Source organism: Schistocerca americana, chromosome 7 (genome assembly GCF_021461395.2).
Source record: "Schistocerca americana isolate TAMUIC-IGC-003095 chromosome 7, iqSchAmer2.1, whole genome shotgun sequence".
Taxonomy (NCBI): Eukaryota; Metazoa; Arthropoda; class Insecta; order Orthoptera; family Acrididae; genus Schistocerca; species Schistocerca americana.
Window position 1 is genome coordinate 479,739,283 of NC_060125.1, and position 22,703 is coordinate 479,761,985.

Genomic DNA, 22,703 nt, shown 5'->3' on the forward strand with positions numbered 1-22,703 from the left:
TCGCAACTTAATTCCATTTGCTATACGCTCCAAGGGAAGGAAGGGAGGAATATTAGAGTTCAGCGTCTCATCAACGGTGAGACCAATAGAGATATAACGAAATCTTGGATAGTACTACGATGGCATAGGAAATGTGTATTATCCACACCAAGGAATCATCCCAGAATTTACCTTAACAAAGACAAAGAAATTCAAAATATCAATTGCTACCCGGGTAACTGAACGGTAGTCCGCCCCCCGAATACGAGACCAGCTGTTGGCAATACTGCACTCCCGTTTAATTTACCTCTAGTTTACAATGATGTCCAATGTTAGTTAGCATGCCTTGTCGCTCGGCAAATAATAATCGAGTCAATGGATAGCTGTAGTTAGGAAAAAAGAATCGTTTTAAGGACGGAAATTTAAACAATAGTTTTGGATCAGCGACATTTAAAATGATAACACATTAAACGACACGTTCCTTAAAGGTGTATGTTGTTCTTCAAGGGATCAGTATGAAACAATTACGTTAAAATGGGTATCGAATACATTCGTAATTTGGCGCAGTCTGTCCCAGTACGTACAATCTGGGCAGAAAGACACGTATCAGTGGTACTACGGAGTTTGGTTAACGTGATACGGCGTCACCCGCCCGGGAACAACATCCTCAGTTGCTGCTGACTAAGCAAGGCTGCACTAAAATTTTCTTTGCTATGATTCGAGGAAGGCCTCTTTCCGGAAGCTCCGTTGTATCGGCAGGAAATAGGACTTTTTGGCTGGTAGGTGACAATCTGGTAGCGGGAGCAGCAGTGCATCGTCTTGCTGGTGGCCGTTGCGTTAATTATCATGGGAACTATTGTTGATCGAGAGTCTAATGGATGCAGCCACAGTGAAGGGTCGTCTCAGGAGAGCCATTGTGAAACAGACAGTTGTATTAATTGTTTATTAACGATAAGTCAGGACGCGCGGATAAAGTATGAGGCCACGATTGTGACGACAATATTCAACTGTTACGAGAATCACACCGTTCAACTTGTGGTGTGCAGACACGAATTTTGGTCACTACTTGAGTCATGTACCAGCAAGTGATAGTGTGACCGTAAGCAAAGAGAGTACACACAAATTTTGTGTTAACACAGCGTAATGGGCAAGTCCATAATGGAACATGGCATCCCTTAAAATATACGTTGTGCTTTCTACTGCAGGTTAACTCCTCACTTTCCTACAATTTTAACTTAAAAATAATAGAACATCTCAACAGAGCCACGAATTGGTGCTAAAAGCAGCTACGAGAGGGAGATATGGAGAAAGAATCAGGAAGGTGTTCTCTAGAGAAACGTAGCGAGCTGTGGCAGAATTGTACATCTCCAACCACAACCAAACGCCGCGACACGTAACCCGTTAACACCAAGGGAGTGTTGTAAATGAATAAAAATGCTGAACTGTAATAAAGCTCCACAGGGAGCATGTCAAGAGGTATCTCGGTCGTGGTGATTTCGTAACTGGCCAGTTACAAGAAGATCCAGATAGTAAGGATTCACTCTCACATATTGAGGTCATGGTGGAGCGGAGAAATTTTTAATTACTACTTCGGAATGGTTAAGAGAAATCACCATATGAGACTTCGTACATACAGTTCTTCCAACAATTCATCTATTTTATTCGGAAATGTGCTTGATCAAGGTCATAGTTATTTCATCAGGTTGGGACTCCACGGAGTTAATTTTGCCCCACGACCGTGATATAATCCTGGACAGATAGCATCGATCGACATACCACCTCTATTGAATTGCAGATCTAAATTTCAGTTAACAGCAGAGATATCATCAGTACTATGAAATAAAAAAGTAGACTAACGCAGCAATCAGATATTCGAAAATCGCATCACAATGGAACCATGTCACAGGTGTATAAAATGTCATTTGCACAATGACATACAATTACAGGTAGTCATGGAGACACAACATAGTTACAAAGGCGCATATTACAATATAACTTTCGCATGTAGAAGCATTACAGGTAGTCATGGAGGCTCAACATAGCTACAATGGCGCATATTACAATATAACTTTCGCATGTAGAAGCATCTATGAGACTGGGACCTTTGTTTAGAGACCTACACAACTAACCTCCGTTTACACCATGTAAGATGGCCAACGCTCTGTATTTCCATTTTTCATGTATGAAGAAGTTGATTAAGATAAAAAATTTTATACATAACAGTAACATTAAACAAAATAATTATAATAAAATATTATTTTGTCAGGAGACATATACATCAAAATAGAAATTGAGGAAATAATGCTATACCGCAGTCCATTATCGTGAAACTTTCTACTGCATAAAATATTAAAACAAAAAGAACAAGCTGACAACGGAACTATAATCGTCCAGTATTTACTGTATTTAATAATCAAAAAATGTTTAATTTTATTATGTATTATCTGCATGCATTTGTATTCGTAATTTAATCACAATTAGAAATATATGCAGATAATACCTAATGAAATTCTGAAATTCTGCCTACCTGAACTGAAGTACACTGAAATGCTCATAATATGCTTGTTAACAGATTTCAGAGAACATTGATGTTGAGAACTACATTAAAGAGTCAACACTCTGTAAATACTGGCAAGACGGCTTAGATTTTTAGTTGTACGGTTTCAACTAACATGGTACACTGTCGTCCATCATTACACGGGGATGGGTCCGCTAGGTTGAATGCACCCCTCCTACGTCGACACCACGCCTTCTACGTAGGACGTGGCCATCAAAAATCTCCTCGCACCTTGTTGCTCGGTGAGCGAGTGGTAACGAGAAGCACCCTTTTTGGGAGCTTTTGAAAGCCACCTCCTCAATAAAAGGCAATATGGCGACCTAGGAGTGACACACTGAGCATAGCGCTCCCACCTCTATGTATTAAATGTATTTGAGCTCAAACACTAAGTCATATTTCCAGTGTACACAGTGCTCACTTCGCAGTGTAGATTTTAACGTCAATGTAAGCTACTAACGTTGGCATTTTGTACAACAATAACTTGGTTCATGGTTAGTGTGCTTTATCAGTGTCTTATTTTCATGTTATTTTTGCGGTCTTAGCACTGAAGACAGCTGCGCTGTTAGCTGAAATCTAGACTGCAGTGAAATACAGATGATACTCTGTCACTGTTGTTTAGTTTGTACGTATTCATGAACCAAATGGCAAGCACAATAAATCAACCTGCATAAAAAATAAATACTTCCTGCACAATGTGTACCGATATGAATCAGTAATCGCATTAAGGCTGTGGACCCAGTCCTCATCAATTTTTTTGTTCGTTCGCGTATACAGATCTGCAACGCCGTTATCCACAGAAATTACCGCACCAGACTACCGCAGCACGCCACTATAGCAGCCAAAAGAAAATGGTGCAGTCCATTTGCACTTCATTCGTGTGCTGCACCACTTCGTTTTTGTTGTTCTGCGAGGATTTCAGGGCGTACTACCACAGCAGACACGTATCTGCAAAGTGACACGTAAATTAATTACGTTATTATATTTACTAGCAGTCATAAGTAAAAGCAAATAAACACAATATCTGATTTTCAATTCGTTGCAGTACTATAAAACACTGTGGACGGATGCGCAGCATACACAGGTGGGTCTGTCTGAACGAGATAGAAACGTTGGTTTAATGACGTTGGAGGAACTACTGCATACAATAACGTCTAGCAAGAATAGGAAGACGCCAGGGTGTGACCAAATCAATACAGAACTAATAATATACGTACCAGATATTGCAAAAATAAGAATACTCAGTTTTATGAATATGTGGTGGCTAGGTGGTTATATATCTGACGAGTGGAATATAGCAATGTATAAGAAAGGAAACAGACGTGAATGTCAGAACTACATGGGTATCAGCCTGAGTTCATGTTATAAACTGTGTGCTGGGCTTTGAACAAAACGACAACCGTCAATTGCTGGAACCGTATTACCTGACGCCCTACATGGTTTTCTAAATGGGAGATCATGCTCTAACTGTGTCTTCACCGTGAAACAACTAATAGAAAAACATCATCAATTCAATTTATCAACTTTTTTGCATTCATTGACTACGAAAATGGCATTTGATTGAATAAATCGGAACAAACTGTGGAAAATATTAAGAAACAGCGGGATTCCATCTTATATTATAAGAGCTGTAGGGGGTTTATAGATCAATAAATAAATACAAACAAAATTAGCTGGCAGCAGACGTAACATGAATGTAGTAAATCAAGGCTTTAGTTGAGGGTGTCCCCTCTCACCCATCCTTTTTGATATGTATATCGATGAAATAACCAGAAATTGATTAAAGACAATAAAACACTCAAAAATTAACGATGAGGATATTAGCATACAGCTTCTTTCTGACGACCAAGTAATTGTTAGTCAGAATGAAAATGGCTTACTAGAAGTAAAATAGCTAAAGGATACAATCTGAACATCTCCATCACGAAGACAAAATCAGTAGCAACTTTAAGATACCAACCCTTCCAAGTTAAGACTCAAACTGACAAGCAGATCGTAGTTAATGCATTTAAATATTTAGGGTACGTATTACGTATAGGGCAAACAATGAATAGAAACTAAGTTAGACCTATTTAACTATTTCTGTGGAATTTTACGCAGAACATTAGGAAAGAAAGTCCAGAGACATACTCTACTAAAGTTAGTGAGGCTGTCATATGCCTTCTGCTGTTGTAAATAATTCATCCTTACTGTACTGGGACAAACATGAATGAGAACAGTGTTGGAGTAATGAAAAAGGTCCTTGACTCAGAGTGCAGTTTTATCTGTGGTGGACGTGCTAGTCAGTGAGTTGTGCATCGCTGAGACATTCTTGTTTGCGGCATAGTAACGTGCAGCTGAGTTTTTTAAAGAATGAGATTTGTTTTCTGTGAATATGGGAAAAGCTATCTAGAATACTTTATTATGGAGATGAAAACTGACGTAGAATACTTACACAGTGATGGTTTTTGAGGATTTTAAAGTTATATTTTTAGTTTCTTTGAAATGATGGATTTTATTATTGTCAGAGTCTTCTTGTGTTGTGCAGCCTTTCTTATTTATCAAGGGGGGAGGGTGTGGCGCAGCGAATGTAATAACTAGATTTCTCATGCAAAGAAATAGCACACTAGTTGCATAAAAAAATAATTTTTATACAACGGGTGCTCTACTTCTTCACATTGGAATTATTCAAAAATAGTTACAAAAAGTAATGAAGAGATTTCTGAAGGAGAAGATGTCTTGGCGGTGGGTGCAGACGTGTGAGCGGAAATGCTCAAGTAACCGGCGCTGGGCGCTACCAACAGAAATTGCAACGTTTTGCTTCACCATGCAATTTCCCATCATCACCGTGAAAAGATGGTTCATTTCGATATGTATCCAATGAGATATTAAGAAAATAAGGTATGAGAGGTTAACTCGAATGAAATATTACAAGAAAATGCAGCATGTAGACTGTTGTTAATTAACAACACAGTACAACACAATAGTCGACCAAAAAAGTATTGTAACACAAGATTTTCATCTGCACAGCGTCCCATTATTAACTAAAAATTTTTCGAATTAAGTGTTTTTCTTTCAAGTTTTGCTCTAAGTGGAATAGGCAGGCAGTTAGCTTGTCGATGTACAGAATATCTAGTAATAAAGAAGTACTTAAATCTAAAACTCTAAAATCGGCAGTATGCTACATTAACAATATGCCAACGATATTTTTGTACGCTGATGTTGAGATTTTTTCTTTCGGTAAATCGTTACTTTTAGTCGATATATCAAGGGCTGATAGTAATATCTTTTTTGATGTTTTTAAAAATGTCAACAGTCTGACTCCAGGCACAAAAACGGAATGCAGCATGAGTCTAGGCGCTTCAGTCTGGAGCCGCGCGACCGCTATGGTCGCAGGTTCGAATCCTGCCTCGGGCATGGATGTGTGTGATGTCCTTAGATTAGTTAGGTTTAAGTAGTTGTAAGTTCTAGGGGACCGACGGCGTCAGATGTTAAGTCCTGTAGTGCTCAGAGCCATTTGAGCCATTTAAGCCATTTGAACCATTTGCAGAATGAGAGGTACGACACTTTGTGTTAGAGCACATCTTACGTTCCACTCCTGGGCATACAGTCTGTAGTCAGGATCTTCTGATGTCGTGCTGTCATATACATTAACTACCAGTGAATCGTGTTGATGATGTTAAACAGCTGTTTTCTTGGAAGTGAAGCAGTGATTTAATTTTGTGACTATTCCAAGTCAAACTTTGCACTTCAAATCACGCGACGTTCATAATGTGCTTTGGTACTGAGTTTTAGTTATGTTGCTCACTCAGTTTCCTTTGACATTTAATTATATTCATTTTCGTTATTTCAGATTTTGCATTTCGTGAACTTTAATGTTTTATTTCACTACACTGTTCACGTCAGTCAATTTTTCTCAAGAACTGAATACGTTATCTGAAGTACACGTTACATGAGTAATCCGACCGAACTGAATAGACTAAGTATAACTGATATAATAAAACAATATTAGTAAAGGTGGTAAGAATATATATACAGTGAACACAGTGAACATTTATAAAACCAGCATACTGGAGGGACGGCATCCTGACAGGAAAGGGAAGATAAAAGGTCCGGTGAAAATGTGTCTGGAAAGGCATCGTTGCCATCTGCTGTAGCGAAACATTTTCTTGAAAACGGTGATCATGAAATAAAAAGTAGTGAGACAAGCGTGCTAGCTAAGACATCGCATCATTATGCGCGTATCTACAGAGAAGTTATAGAGATTTATAAACAGCACAATAATTTTAACAGAAAAGAAGAAGGCTTAAAGTTAGATAAGATATGGCGGTCGACTTTGCACCAACGATGTGACAGTCGATCGAGAGTAATGACGTTAGTCAGAGATTGTGGTGTCACCGCCAGACACCACACTTGCTTGGTGGTAGCCTTTAAATCGGCCGCGGTCCGTTAGTATACGTCGGACACGCGTGTCGCCACTATCAGTGATTGCAGACCGAGCGCCGCCACACGGCAGGTCTATAGAGAGACTTCCTAGCACTAGCCCAGTTGTACAACCGATTTTGCTAGCGATGGTTCACTGACAAAATACGCTCTCATTTGCCGAGACGATAGTTAGCATAGCCTTCAGCTACATTTGCTACGACCTAGCAAGGCGTCATTATCAGTTGCTACTGATCTTGTTAATCATATACCGTCAGACCGACGTTCACCTTTAACGGAATAAAGTTAAGTATTCCGCCAGCTACGTCCGTTTTCTAAAGTCTAATTTGCCTTTCCTGTTCCAGACCTCACGCCAGCCTGCGTGAGCTAAAACGCGTGCCTTTCGGCTTCCTTTAGTCTTCCTGGGTTGGCTCTCCTGCCAATACACAACAGAGATAGTTCCACTGTCGACAGCAGGCGACGAGTGGTGGCGTCCTCTATGTGCTATGTCTAAACGGGACCTCCACCGTCCAGTAGCCAGTCGTTGAGTCAGCTCGGAAGATGTTGCCCTGAGTTGGCACCGTAACGTCAGGAGGAAGAATTTCTACTGTTTGACCACGGCCTCTTATTCCGGAAGTTTTAATGAAAAAGATCGTTAGGAGGACCAGTGAAAAGATGGTTTGGCCAATTCTGAAGGAGACGATATGGACCAAAAGGCCCAATCGTTGGCGATAATGATGATTATGATGATGACGTATACAACTTTTGACTACGCCTCAAAGAGCAGCTACGTATTTGAGCCGTGTATCGACTCGTGCTACACCTTGTGTTTAGATTGCATTGGTTTTCCTTTCTTCCCCTGACAAGTTTGCTTGATATGATGTCTGTCATTAAGTAGCTGCTTTGTTGTTTTTTTCCCTCTGCTATCGATATCTGCGTATTTGCTTCCGGGAAACTGCTATGGAGGAAGTGAGATCTTTGACCGGTTGTAACATCGGGTGGTGGCGCGGTAGCAGGGGCGTTGCGCGTGCAGAGAGTGTGGTGTGGACACGGGAGGGCAGTGTGTCTCTCCAGCGCAAAGCAGGCGTGGTCGGTTGCATCGAGTCGCCACGTGACATATGTCGGTTGTGTGTAACGAGCGGGTCGAGTTGACGGAAGAGCTCCCCGCGTATTGGTTGTATACAGAATCGCCCAACGACTAATTGCTGTTCATTTCACCTTGGTGAGACGTTAACAAGCTTCTTTAAATACTCCGTTCCAACAATGGAGTTCAAAAGGAGACACCTAACATGAAGGAGCGGTCACTACCCGTCAGCGTTGCAGAGAAGACGTGAAGTCCGGTGAGAGCGAGTTGTCGCGTAACCGTGGCGTGTTGGGTACGCTGGCGACGCGTGCGCTGTCGGATGTGCGGATCCTTGCCATCGGAGGTCGTGTACTGCCTGTTCGAGCATAATTGCAAGTTAAGTTCGTGGAAAGTTTAATCATTGAGTAATAATTTTGTGTAACCAGCGTCTCTTCTGTCTTGTGGCCTCCGGCAACCGGGTTTCCTGTCCCTGGCACCGGTGTAGCTGAAGACAGTAATCTTTCCTCCTCCTCTCGTTACTGTCCGATGGGAGATGTAGTTCTGGGCAGTTTAATTGTCTCGCTACTCTGTCGTGGATCATGAGTAAATTCATGCTTCTTGTTCGTTGGTCATGTGGTCGCTCATTCAGGACTGTGTGGTGTAATGTTTCCTTGCGCGAAGTTAGCTCTAATTCTGTCAGCAAGTTAAGCCATCTTATAACAAGTTTTCGCTGGCTAAAAATTGTTGTAGTGACCAGCAATGAGTGGCAATTGTGTTTACGGGCGTATTTAAATTGGTGAGTATTCTGTCTAGCCTGAGCATCCCTGAGTGGGTGATTTGTGGCCGCCTCACACGGGTCCGTCATATCTGTTATGTTCTAATGATATTCCAGGACACTTTTGTATAAAATGTTTTAAATTCCTCCAAGTTTTTAAATTCATTTTATTGCCATTAATCGTATGTTTGCTGAGACCTGTTCAATTTTTTTTAATGGCGGTGTTGGTAGCTTCACTACCTCACCGTACCTTATTAACAAAGTTTGTATTTATTTTAGTAGCCCGTTTACTAAAGTTCTTTAATTTTTTTAAAATTGTTGTGTTGCTATAAATTACTTTGATTGGCGTTAGCGGCGTGTTTTAGAAGGTAGTTTATTCCCGTACTGCTAGTTTCTGTGTTTCTTTAAAAAAAAATTTTAACTGATGTATTGCTATAAATTACTTGATTGCCGTTAGCGGCTTGTTTAAAAGGCTCTTTATTGCCGTACTGCTAGTTTCTGTAAGATACGAATAAAACATATGTGAAAATCTCAGGTTCGAACCGTGGTCTAGGGGTCGCCGGCACGATAGCTCACCGTGTTCCGTCAGAGGGCTAGCTGCCCTCTGTAATAAAAAAAACTGGGTTAATAGGTCAACAACGAACTGAAACGGGTGTCTCCCGACGTCCGCCCAGAGCAGATACAACGAACCAAAACGAACAAAATGAGAAATAAAAAAAAGGGTAGCGTCTTTGATTCATAATCAAAACGTCTTCGGTCCCGGGTTCGATCCCCGCCACTGCCTAAATTTTGATAAATAATCAGAATTGGCGGCCGAAGACTTCCGGCATAAGAAGTCAGCCTCATTCTGCCAACGGCCTTGTCAAAGAGGGCGGAGGAGCGGATAGAGGTTCAGGGCACCCTCTTGTCCTAGGTGTGGGAAATTCCCCTAAAGGCGGCAGAATCAGCAATGATGAACGACATGAGGATGCAGAAGGCAATGGAAACCACTGCATGAAAGACACCTAACGTGTATCCACAGGACATGGGACCTGTAATTGAAGAAGTGTCATGATGATATTTCCTTTGGCAAAAGATTCCGGAATAGTCCCCCATTCGGATCTCCTGGAGCGGACTGCCAAGGGGGAGGTTACCATGAGAAAAAGATTGAACAATCAACGAAAGGAGTCGGGGCGTGGAATGTCAGAAGCTTGAACGTGGTAGGGAAATTAGAAAATCTGAAAGGGGAAATGCAAAGGCTCAATCTAGATAGAGTAGGGGTCAGTGAAGTGAAGTGGAAGGAAGACAAGGATTTCTGGTCAGATGAGTATCGAGTAATATCAACAGCAGCAGAAAATGGTATAACAGATGTAGGATTCGTTATGAATAGGAAGGGAGGGCAGAGGGTGTGTTACTGTGAACAGTTCAGTGACTGGGTTGTTCTAATCAGAATCGACAGCAGACCAACACCGACAACCATAGTTCAGGTATACATGTCGACGTCGCAAGCTGAAGATGAACAGATAGAGAAAGTGTATGAGGATATTGAAAGGGTAATGCAGTATGTAAAGGGGGACGAAAATCTAATAGTCATGGGCGACTGGAATGCAGTTGTAGGGAAGGAGTAGAAGAAAAGGTTACAGGAGAATATGGGCTTGGAACAAGGAATAAAGGAGGAGAAAGACTAATTGAGTTCTGTAACAAGTTTCAGCTAGTAATAGCGAATACCATGTTCAAGAATCACAAGAGGAGGAGTTATACTTGGAAAAGGCCGGGAGATATGGTAAGATTTCAATTATATTACATCATGGTCAGACAGAGATTCCGAAATGAGACACTGGATTGTAAGGCGTACCCAGGAGCAGATATAGACTCAGATCACAATATAGTGGTGATGAAGAGTAGGCTGAAGTTCAAGACATTAGTCAGGAAGGATGAATACGCAAAGAAGTGGGATACGGAAGTACTAAGGAATGACGAGATACGTTTGAAGTTCTCTAACGCTATAGATACAGCAATAAGGAATAGCGCAGTAGACAGTACAGTTGAAGAGGAATGGACATATCTAAAAAGGGCCATCTCAGAAGTTGGGAAGGAAAACATATGTACAAAGAAGGTATCTGCGAAGAAACCACTAGTAACAGAAGAAATACTTCAGTTGATTGATGAAAGGAGGAAGTACACACATGTTCCAGAAAAATCAGGAATACAGAAATACAAGTCGTTGAGGAAAGAAACAAATAGGAAGTGCAGGGAAGCTAAGACGAAATGGCTGCAGGAAAAATGTGGAGACATCGAAAAAGATTTCATTGTCGGAAGGACAGACTCAGCATACAGGAAAGTCAAAACAACCTTTGGTAACATTAAAAGCAACGGTGGTAACATTAAGAGTGCAACGGAAATTCCGCTGTTAAATGCAGAGGAGAGAGCAGATAGATGGAAAGAATGCATTGAAAGCCTCTATGAGGGTGAAGATTTGTCTGAAGTGATAGAAGAAGAAACAGGAGTCGATTTAGAAGAGATAGGGGATCCAGTATTAGAATCAGAATTGAAAAGAGCTTTGGAGGACTCACGGTCAAATAAGGGAGAAGGGATAGATAACATTCCATCAGAATTTCTAAAAATCTTTGGGAGAAGTGGCAACAAAACGACTATTCATGTTGGTGTGTAGAATATATGAGTCTGGCGACATTCCATCTGACTTTCGGAAAAGCATAATCCACACAATTCCGAAGGTGGCATGAGCTGACAAGTGCGAGAATTATCGCACAATCAGCTTAACAGGTCATGCATCGAAGCTGCTTACAAGAATAATATACAGAAGAATGGAAAGGAAAATTGAGAATGCGCTAGGTGACGATCAGTTTGGCTTCAGGAAAAGTAAAGGGACGAGAGAGGCAATTCTGGCGTTACGGCTAATAATGGAAGCAAAGCTAAAGAAAAATCAAAACACTTTCATAGGATTTGTCGCCCTGGAAAAAGCGATCGACAATATAAAATAGTGCAAACTGTTCGAGATTCTGAAAAAGGTAGGGGTAAGCTATAGGGAGAGACGGGTCATATACAATATGTACAACAACCAAGAGGGAATAATAAGAGTGGACGATCAAGAACGGAGTGCTCGTATTAAGAAGGGTATAAGACAAGGCTGTAGCCCTTCGCCCCTACTCTTCAATCTGTACATCGAGGAAGCAATGATGGAAATAAAAGAAAGGTTCAGGAGTGGAATTAAAATACAAGGTGAAGGGATATCAATGATACGATTCGCTGATGACATTGCTATCCTGAGTGAAAGTGAAGAAGAATTAAATGATCTGCTGAACGGAATGAACAGTCTAATGAGTACACAGTATGGTTTGAGAGTAAATCGGAGAAAGACGGAGGTAATGAGAAGTAGTAGAAATGAGGACAGCGAGAAACTTAACATCAGGATTGATGGTCATGAAGTCAATGAAGTTAAGGAATTCTGATACCTAGGCAGTAAAGTAATGACGGACGGAGCTAGGAGGACTTCAAAAGCAGACTCGCTATGGCAAAAAAGGCAGTTCTGGCCAAGAGAAGTCTACTAATATCAAATACCGGCCTTAATTTGAGGAAGAAATTTCTGAGGATGTACGTCTGGAGTACAGCATTGTATGGTAGTGAAACATGGACTGTGGGAAAACCGGAACAGAAGAGAATGGAAGCATTTGAGACGTGGTGTTATAGACGAATGTTGAAAATTAGGTGGACTGATAGGGTAAGGAATGAGGAGGTTCTACGCAGAATCGGAGAGGAAAGGAATATGTGGAAAACACTGATAAGGAGAAGGGACAGGATGATAGGACATCTGCTAAGACATGAGGGAATGACTTCCATGGTACTAGAGGGAGCTGTAGAGGGCAAAAACTGTAGAGGAGGGCAGAGATTGGAATACGTGAAGCAAATAATTGAGGACGTAGGTTGCAAGTGCTACTCTGAGATGAAGAGGTTAGCACAGGAAAGGAATTCGTGGCGGGCCGCATCAAACCAGTCAGTAGACTGACGACCATAAAGAAAATCTCAACTCGACAGTAAACTACTAGAAATTTTCCCCCGTTTCCCAACTTGTGGTGTGGCTTGTAGTAACCGTAACCACTGTGTGTGTCAGCTCTGTGACAGTACGCTAACCTTCCGCGTATGTCCTCTTGCACTATGAAACTGTAGCTGCCTGTAGCCAACTTGATCTTTAATTGGCCCTCCCGCACCTAGCCAGCCGGCAGCGATCGGACAGTGGAGAGGCGGTCAGCGGCCGCCGGCAGTCCTTGACCCAGTTGGCAGACGAGCGCCTCCTCCCCCTCCCCACCCCAGTTTCCCTCACACCATTAGGTGCGGATGTCACAGTGCGGTGACGTATGGGCGCCTGCGCGCGGCGTCAATGAGCCCGCCGACGCCGACGCCGCAGCCGGCGCCGAGTCCGAAACCGACGCCTCCACCGCTGCTCGATAAACATGGCCGCCAGCCACCAGCCACCGGTCTCGCCCGTCAATTTATAGGCGAGGCTACGGCCGCCGCACCGGCCTGTCCTCGAGTGTCCTGTTCCAAACGGATTGCTGCAGCCGCGGCCATAATTGCAGCAATAGCTTAGTCTCTCAGCGGCAGCCCCGCGCTAACAAGCCCGGCCGGCAGTCCTTGTCAGCCGTACCCGTTACTCGCGCACACTGTTACTGCTGGTGGCGGACGCGCCGCCAGGTGGCGACATGTTCATAGGCGGCGTGACACGGCTTAAATGTAGTACAGGGTTTCCGTAGTAATACAGTCACTGACGTAAGAGAAATGAAAAATACTGTATTACTGACCATTAAAATTTCAACACCACGATGACGTGCTACAGACGCTAAATTTAACCGACAGGAAGAAGATGCTGTGATATGCAAATGATTAGCTTTTCAGAGCATTCACACCTACAACGTGCTCACATGAGGAGTTTCCAACCGATTTCTCATACGCAAGCGGCACTTGACGGCGTTGCCTGGTGAAACGATGTTGTGATGCCTCGTGTAAAGAGAAGAAATGCGTACCATTACGTTTCCAACTTTGAGATAGGTCGGATTGAAGCCTATCGCCATTGAGGTTTATCGTACCGCGACATTGCTGCTCGCGTTGTTCGAGATCCAATGACTGTTAGCAGAATATGGAATCGGTGGGTTCAGGATGGTAATACGGAACGCCGTGCTGGATCCCAACGGCCTCATGTCACTAGCAGTCGAGATGACAGTCATCGGCATGGCTGTAACGGATCGTGCAGCCACGTCTCGATCTCCGAGTCAACAGATGGGGATGTTTGCAACCAACCATCTGCACGAACAGTTCAACGACGTTTGCAGCAGCATGGACTATCTGCTCGGAGACCGTGGCTGCGGTTACCCTTGACGCTGCAACACAGACAGGAGCGCCTGCGATGGTGTACTCAACGACGAACCTAGGTGCACGAATAGCAAAACGTCATTTTTTTCGGATGAATTCAGGTTCTGTTTACAGCATCATAATGGTCGCATCAGTGTTTGGCGACATCGCGGTGAACGCACGTAGGAAGCGTGTATTCGTCATCGCCATACTGGCGTATCACGCGGCGTGATGGTCTGGGGTGCCATTGGGTACACGTCTCGGTTAGCTCTTGTTCGTATTGACGGCACTTTGAACAGTGGACGTTACATTTCAGATGTATTACGACCCGTGGCTCTGCCCTTCATTCGATCCCTGCGAAACCCTACATTTCAGCAGGATAATGCACGAATGCATGTTGCAGGTCCTGTACGGGCCTTTCCGGATACAGGAAATGTTCGACTGCTGCCCTGGCCAGCACATCCTCTAGATCTCTCACCAACTGAAAAGTCTGGTCAATGGTAGCCGAGCTACTGGCTCGTCACAATACGCCAGTCACTACTCTTGATGAACTTTGGTATTGTGTTGAAGCTGCATGGGCAGCTATATCTGTACACGCCATCCAAGCTCTGTTTTACTCAATGCCCAGGCGTATCAAGGCCGTTATTACGGCCGGAGGTGGCTGTTCTGGGTACTGATTTCTCAGGATCTACGCACCCAAAATGCGTGAAAATGTAATCACATGTCAGTTTTAGTGTAATAAATTTGTCCAATGAATACCCGTTTGCCATCTGCATTTCTTCTTGGTGTAGCAATTTTAATGGCCAGTATTGTATTAAGTTCATTTGAGTATCCAGGTACCTTTCAATAACTGACCGTTCTGACGTTGCAATACATAAAGGAGAAACATTACATAGTAAAATCGGAGATGCCTTCGTAGAATTCGCCAACCCAGATAAAAGCGATCGATATTTCAAATCTCGGGAAAATAGGCGTAAATTAAGGCTAAAGTCGGATTGTATGCAGTACGATACGTATGAGAGCGAAAACGGTTCAGTAAGAATGGAAGAGCAAGAACGAAGTTCTGGGATTAAAAACGGTATAAATCAGACTAGAGGAGGGAGCTTTCTGGTCTGGCGAATGGTATTGCCGGAATGATCTCGTACTTCTGGAAGGCCCAGTTTATCAAACCAGCTATACGTCTATCCTTGGGGACCACACGAACACCGTTCGAGTTCACGCAGTTTGAAACTTCCTGGCGCATTAAAACAGTGTGCCCGACCGAGACTCGAACACGGAACCTTTGCCTTTCGGGGGCAAGTGCTCTACCAACTGAGCTACCGAAGCACGACTCACGCCCGGTACTCACAGCTTTACTTCCGCCAGTACCTCGTCTCCTACCTTCCAAACTTTACAGAAGCTCTCCAGCTCGTTGTGTACCACATGCGTTTCGGGACGGTTTTCTCAACTTATCACCAATATCGTGGACTTGCAGATTGTATTTCGGAAAAAATCCGTACACACACACACACACACACACACACACACACACACATCATATATATATATATATATATATATATATATATATATATATATATATATATATATACCTGCACCTGAATCACATATCTACATAATATGTACATAACACTGGATGACATATTAATATGTTCCTTAGAATATTTTCTTTACCAGAACTCAGGAAAAGTGTGTTAGATGTGAAAGAGTTTCATAGGTCGCAAAACTTTAGGAAACTGAAGCTCAGGACTAAGCGAATATAATATCGGTATTATGGATGTAATACCACCAGCATGGAGCCAATATCACTTCTTATATATTGTACGGCCATCGCCTGGTTCTACCACTTTCATAGTGTACAGAGCTGTTTTGTGTCCCTTGACGACAGTCTTTTTCAGCTGGAAATTACCTTGAAATCCCCTCCAATATGCCTGTCGTAGCCCACCCAGTCCCTGTTATCAGGATGGTCCTGATATTTGCATCTTCTTATTTTATGCTGCTTTCGCACGCTGCAGGGAAGAAAGGAAGTCTTCGACACTTCCAGTGAATAGTCACTATTCAGAAGAATTTTGCATTATATTTAGTGTACCCGTCATCTGCATCTTTTCATTACGTAGGATCACTTTCAGTTTTAAACAGTTGATAGTCAATGTAGTTCTACTGTGGAATGTAGACATGTAGAGGGTATGTCAGAAGTTCAGTCTTATTTTGAGGAAGATATGGGTTTTTGAGCCATCTTTGTTAACATAGAAGCCTGTTATTGAAGTCTACAATTTTCGAGGTGGACAGTTCAACTTCAGATAAGATTTCTTCAGTATTGATAGAAAGTGTTCATTGGAATCAGGGCGGCTGTTATCATGAGATGCAATGCCTAATGCAGAGCGTATGTTCAGTACGAAATGTTTGTTTTCTTCCTCGTGAAGACTACTTTTTGTAATGGAAGGTCACACAGAAATAATAATGGGTAGTGTAGTCAACACAGTTCCTTCAGATACTCGGCAATCGAAATATATTATGTTATAATTCTTTAATTCGTTTATTGGCGTAGCATAAGGCGCTCTGCAAAGTAGGCATGGTTCTCTTTTCTGTCTTCAGACCTTATCTTATTGCCAAAGAAGGCAAAACTGAATTTTTCCACGAAGCAAATGTCATTTAACGGAAGAAATAGTGAACTTCATCTCTATTATATACACATCTACAATTTTGTACGTGCCTCTTATTAAAAGCTGGCAGCTGGGAATGTATCAGAGATATCAGACCACTTTGACGCAAGATAAAAATAAAAGTTCAGAATTAATGAAAAAGTCAGCTGGCCACAATGATTACTGATCGCATGACACGTGCACCAGCAGTTCAGGTAATTGATCACGTAACGAGACATTGTTCGAAAATTACACCCTGCTCGTGGAACGCTGCGAAATGTTTATGCGTGTCGCACGACATTCAGTGGAAAATGATCATTACAGGTAATAGTAAAAGTTATGAAACAAGAGTTAATCAGCTAATTTCAACGCCAGATTCGAATAGAGGAGAAATAAATTAACAAACTGTGGTTCGTTACTATTTCCATGTAATTTTGTGTGTTGAACTGAATAATTACTAACGTCTGCTTTTATGTACTTATAGATAAGAAATGTAACAAACTGCAAAGTTTAGCCTGTTTGGCAAATAATGCTTGCGAAAATGGTTTATTACCTGTATATGTGGTAACTACGTAACTAGGGTAGTGCTAAGTATTTTGGTTAAGGTGTTGCTCTCCATTGAGAGACGTACATTTCAGAGGGTTAATAACTTTTTTAGTCTTTTGAATGCGTTTGGCAGTTACCAAGTTGACTTTATATATGTAAGACTCAGCTGTATTGCACATTTGGTTATTTTCTTTGTTTTGAACCGCTAAACGCCACATTTCGCAATGCGTTTGAACCGCTAAACGCCACATTTCGCAATGCGTTAGAAGTAATTATTAGGCGAAGAGGACACAACCACTGCTAACACTACAAAATAACAGGTTTGAAGCGCTCAAGTATCATATTCAGATCATGAAAAATGCCACAGGTTACGTAAAACATTGAACAAATTAGAGGTGAGCTTTGTGCCAGTAACGCGGATCTGTTTCATTCTACTGGGGTACAGCTGGCATTGGTTATTTTTTATACATTTTGTCTGTGAAATGGACTCTGTAACGTTTCAAATCGTAATTGGCTAAATTATTAACAGTGTTTACTGACCTGAGTCAACATGTATTACTTGGTTATTTTTTCCAGTACCTTTTCTGTACTTCTTTTTATTTAATGTTGTTTATCTACTTCCAATTTTAATTACGTCGGCTTCCGCTGCCAGAGTCACTCGACATTAAATTTTTCTGGGTATGGTACCGCGTCATAATGTACAAAACTACTGCTGCTGGAGAAAAACCAACGTTTCGGCCACGATTGCAGCGGCCTTCTTCTGGGTGTAATGGTGCGTTCTAGCTATGCAGTGTCCTTTATTTTGTTGTTGTTACTGTTCACTGCGCATGCCATTACGTCATAATTTTCAAAAGGTAATTAGTTTCATTAGTCACTTAAGGAATTATGGGAGGGAAATTTATTTTAATAGGTTATTGTGGTGGAGGGAGAACGTAACCTCTGTCTTTCCGTTTACTCTCTTTTGAAACAAAAACCAGTATTAAACGAGTAACGCTCCTGAATTCACAGCAAAAAATTTGGACAATGTGAGAGGTTTTACGTGTAGTGCGTTATTATTACAGCAACGTTGTTCTTTACATTCTTATCCATTATTACTTTCATGTTGTACTAGCTGCGCCCCGCGGGGTTAACGTGGATAACCAGTTATTTGTAAACAAATGTTAATGTTAAAACTCAGCATCCACGTGTATTCCCAAGTACAAAAGTTACCTCTTATGTCTTGGAGGTAGTGAGGTGAGAGCCGCACGGAGCCCAGCAATTCGCGCGAAGAGAAGTTTGAAACGTCAGAAGCTGACAGAACACATGTCGCTCATGATCCACTCGTTTACTTAAGGAAAAAACGTTTACCCGACCGAGTAGTGAATTACTAAATGTGCCAGTGTAGGAAGTAAATTATTTCATGGCTGTCTGCGATATACCTAGCACTGGAAAGATCATAATTTTTAATAAACAACTTCGCCAAACACCCGTGCAAATTGAGAAGTTATTTTATTACGTTTTAGCTACCAGTTTCGGCAATTCAATATGCCATCTTCTGGTCCCATATGCACCTCTAAAAAATTATCGATCTTGGCATACTGGGGCCATCTGATTCTGGATGTCGTAAATTCTGCACTAAAAGCACAGACACTCAAACCTCAAGTAATAAGTTGCGCTTTCGTTGTAGAATTCACGACATCCTGGAACAGACGACAACAGCATGCCAATATCGATAATTTTTTACAGGTGCTTTTGGGGCCTAGGATGGCGTACCAAAATTCCGAAACTGGTAGCGAAGAAAAAAGAACTTCGCAATTTGCACCGTTGTTTGTTCTTTAGTAAATATTTGAACAGCCGCTGTTCCACGTCCACAATGAATCAACATACACTGAAGATCATAACTGTCTTGGTGTGTAAGGAGAGCCAGAAATCTACTGTTTTGTGTGTCTGTAAACAACGTTCCGAAACTTCTATGCGTATATGCAGAGATTTATGGTTATCGATACACGTGAGCTGGCAATGTAGACTAGTCCGTGCAAGAAACATCGTGTGCCCAGATGAATACCTGCCAATTTTATTTTTGTCCTTGAATCTTATAGTGATCGAGAATGCCACTTTCAAAGGGAACTGGAAGCGATTGAACTGGAAAGGCAAGTTTGTTGGGATGACAGGAATTCGTGTGTTATCAAAACTGTCTCTCTGTTGGCTTCGCCGATGATGATGGTGGCCTGGACGATATGCCTTCTCAGCTCCGTGAGGCCTAACCAGGTGCCAATGCACAATCTTGGTCCTTCAGGTGACGCATTAGTGTAACAGACACACCGACCTTCACCTCCAGCTTGCGTTACGACAGTCCCGTCAGTTCTGATGAGTTTAGAAAATATACAGGGTATGTCGCAGCGTCGTCTCTTGTCCGCACTGTACCGGTTGACGGTTTATCTTGAAGGAATAATAAACGTTCTGATTCGACGAAGAAAGAAGATAAGCAATTTATTGTTTGGTGCAGCACAAATTTTATAATATTTGTCCATGCAACAACGTCATCTCTACTCAAGTGTGTGGAGGGTATCAGCAGATACGCTCGCATATCATAATCAGATACAGCCTCACTAAAATCCTACCACGTTATGCTCGTAAGCACCGTAGTCATGGATCTTCAAGCGTTTCAGAAGCTGTAAGACACACCTGACGCTTAGCGGTTAAAATGCAACGAGCTTGGGTGGAAGTATGGATGAAACACGATGAGGACTGTATAAGGATTGTATTCATTACATTGAATCGTATTATGTGAGACACGTTAAATAATAAAAGCATTTTCGTTATTACGATACAGTTCAAAAGCCCAACAGTAAAAAGATTTTTCTAAAAGTAATTATTGCTCCACATTTCACGTTATATACTTCAAATAAATAAATACCTTGTTGTTGTTGTTGTTGTGGTCTTCAGTCCTGAGACTGGTTTGATGCAGCTCTCCATTCTACTCTATCCTGTGCAAGCTTCTTCATCTCCCAGTACCTACTGCAGCCTACATCCTTTTGAATCTGCTTGGTATATTCATCTCTTGGTCTCCCTCTACGATTTTCACCCTCCACGCTGCCCTCCAATACTAAATTGGTGATCCCTCGATGCCTCAGAACATTTCCTACCAACCGATCCCTTCTTCTAGTCAAGTTGTGCCATAAACTCCTCTTCTCCCCAATTCTATTCAATACCTCCTCATTAGTTATGTGATCTACCCATCTAATCTTCAGCATTCTTCTGTAGCACCACATTTCGAAATCTTCTGTTCTCTTCTTTTCTAAACTATTTACCGTCCATGTTTCACTTCCATACATGGCTACACTCCATACAAATACTATCTGAAAAGACTTTCTGACGCATCTATACTCGATGTTAACAAATTTCTCTTCTTCGGAAACGCTTTCCTTGCCATTGCCAGTCTACATTTTATATCCTCTCTACTTCGACCATCATCAGTTACTTTGCTCCCCAAGTAACAAAATTCCTATACTAATTTAAGTGCCTCATTTCCTAATCTAATTCCCCCAGCATCACCCGACTTAATTCGACTACATTCCATTATCCCCGTTTTGTTTTTCTTGATGATCATCTTATATTCTCCTTTCAAGACACTGTCCATTCCTTTCAACTGCTCTTCCAAGTCCTTTGCTGTCTATGACAGAATTACAATGTCATCGGCGAGCCTCAAAGTTTTTATTTCTTCTCCATGGATTTTAATACCTACTCCGAATTTTTCTTTCGTTTACTTCACTGCTTGCTCAATATACGGATTGAATAACATCGGGGAGAGGCTACAACCGTGTCCCACTCCCTTCCCAATCGCTGCTTCCCTTTCATGCCCCACAACTCTTATAACTGCCATCTGGTTTCAATACAAATTGTAAATAGCCTTTCGCTCCCTATATTTTACCCCTGCCACCTTCAGAATATGAAAGAGAGTATTCCAGTCAACACTGTCAAAAGCTTTCTCTAAGTCTACATATGCTAGAAACGTAGGTCTGCCTTTCCTTAATCTACCTTCTAAGATAAGCCGTAGGATCAATATTGTCTCACGTGTTCCAATATTTCTACGGAATCCAAACTGATCTTCCCCAAGGTCGGCTTCTACTAGTTTTTCCATTCGTCTGTAGAGAATTCGCGTTAGTATTTTGCAACCGTGACTTATTAAACTGATAGTTCGGTAATTTTCACATTTGTCAACACCTGATTTCTTTGTGATTGGGATTATTATATTCTTCTTGAAGTCCGAGGGTATTTCGCCCGTCTCATACATCTTGCTCACCAGATGGTAGAGTTTTGTCAGGACTGACTCTCCCAAGGCCGTCAGTAGTTCTAATGGAATGTTGTCTACTCCCGGGGCGTTGTTTCGACTCTGGTCTTTCAGTGCTCTGTCGAACTCTACACGCAGTATCATATCTCCCATTTCATATTCATGTACATCCTCTTCCATTTCCATAATATTGTCCTCAAGTACATCGCCCATGTATAGACCCTCTAAATACTCCGTCCACCTTTCTGCTTTCCCTTCGTTGCTTAGAACTTGGTTTCCATCTGAGCTCTTGATATTCATACAAGTGGTTCTGTTTTCTCCAAAGGTCTCTTTAATTTTCCTGTAGGCAGTATCTGTCTTACCCCTAGTGAGATAAGCCTCTACATCCTTACATTTATCCTCTAGCCATCCCTACTTAGCCATTTTGCACTTCCTGTCGATCTCATTTTTGAGACGTTTGTATTCCTTTTTGCCTGCTTCATTTACTGCAGTTTTATATTTTTTCCTTTCATCAATTAAATTCAATATTTCTTCTGTTACCCAAGGATTTCTACTAGCCGCCGTCTTTTTACGTACTTGATGCTCTGCTGCCTTCACTACTTCATCCCTCAAAGCTACCCATTCTTCTTCTACTGTATTTCTTTCCCCCATTCCTGCCATTTGTTCCCTTACGCTCTCCCTGAAACTCTGTATAATCTCTGGTTTAGTCAGTTTATCCAGGTCCCACCTCCTTAAATTCCCACCTTTTTGCAGTTTCTTCAGTTTTAATCTACAGTTCATAACCAATAGATTGTGGTCAGAGTCCACATCTGCCCCTGGAAATGTCTTGCAATTTAAAACCTGGTTCCTATATCTCTGTCTTACCATTATATAATCTATCTGATACCTTTTAGTATCTCCAGGGTTCTTCCATGTATACAACCTTCTTTCGTGATTCTTGAACCAAGTGTTAGCTATGATTAAGTTATGCTCTGCACAAAATTCTATCAGACGGCTTCCTCTTTCATTTCTTACCCCCAATCCGTATTCACCTACTACGTTTCCTTCTCTCCCTTTTCCTACTACCGAATTCCAGTCACCCATGACTATAAAATTTTCGTCTCCCTTCACTATCTGAATAATTTCTTTTA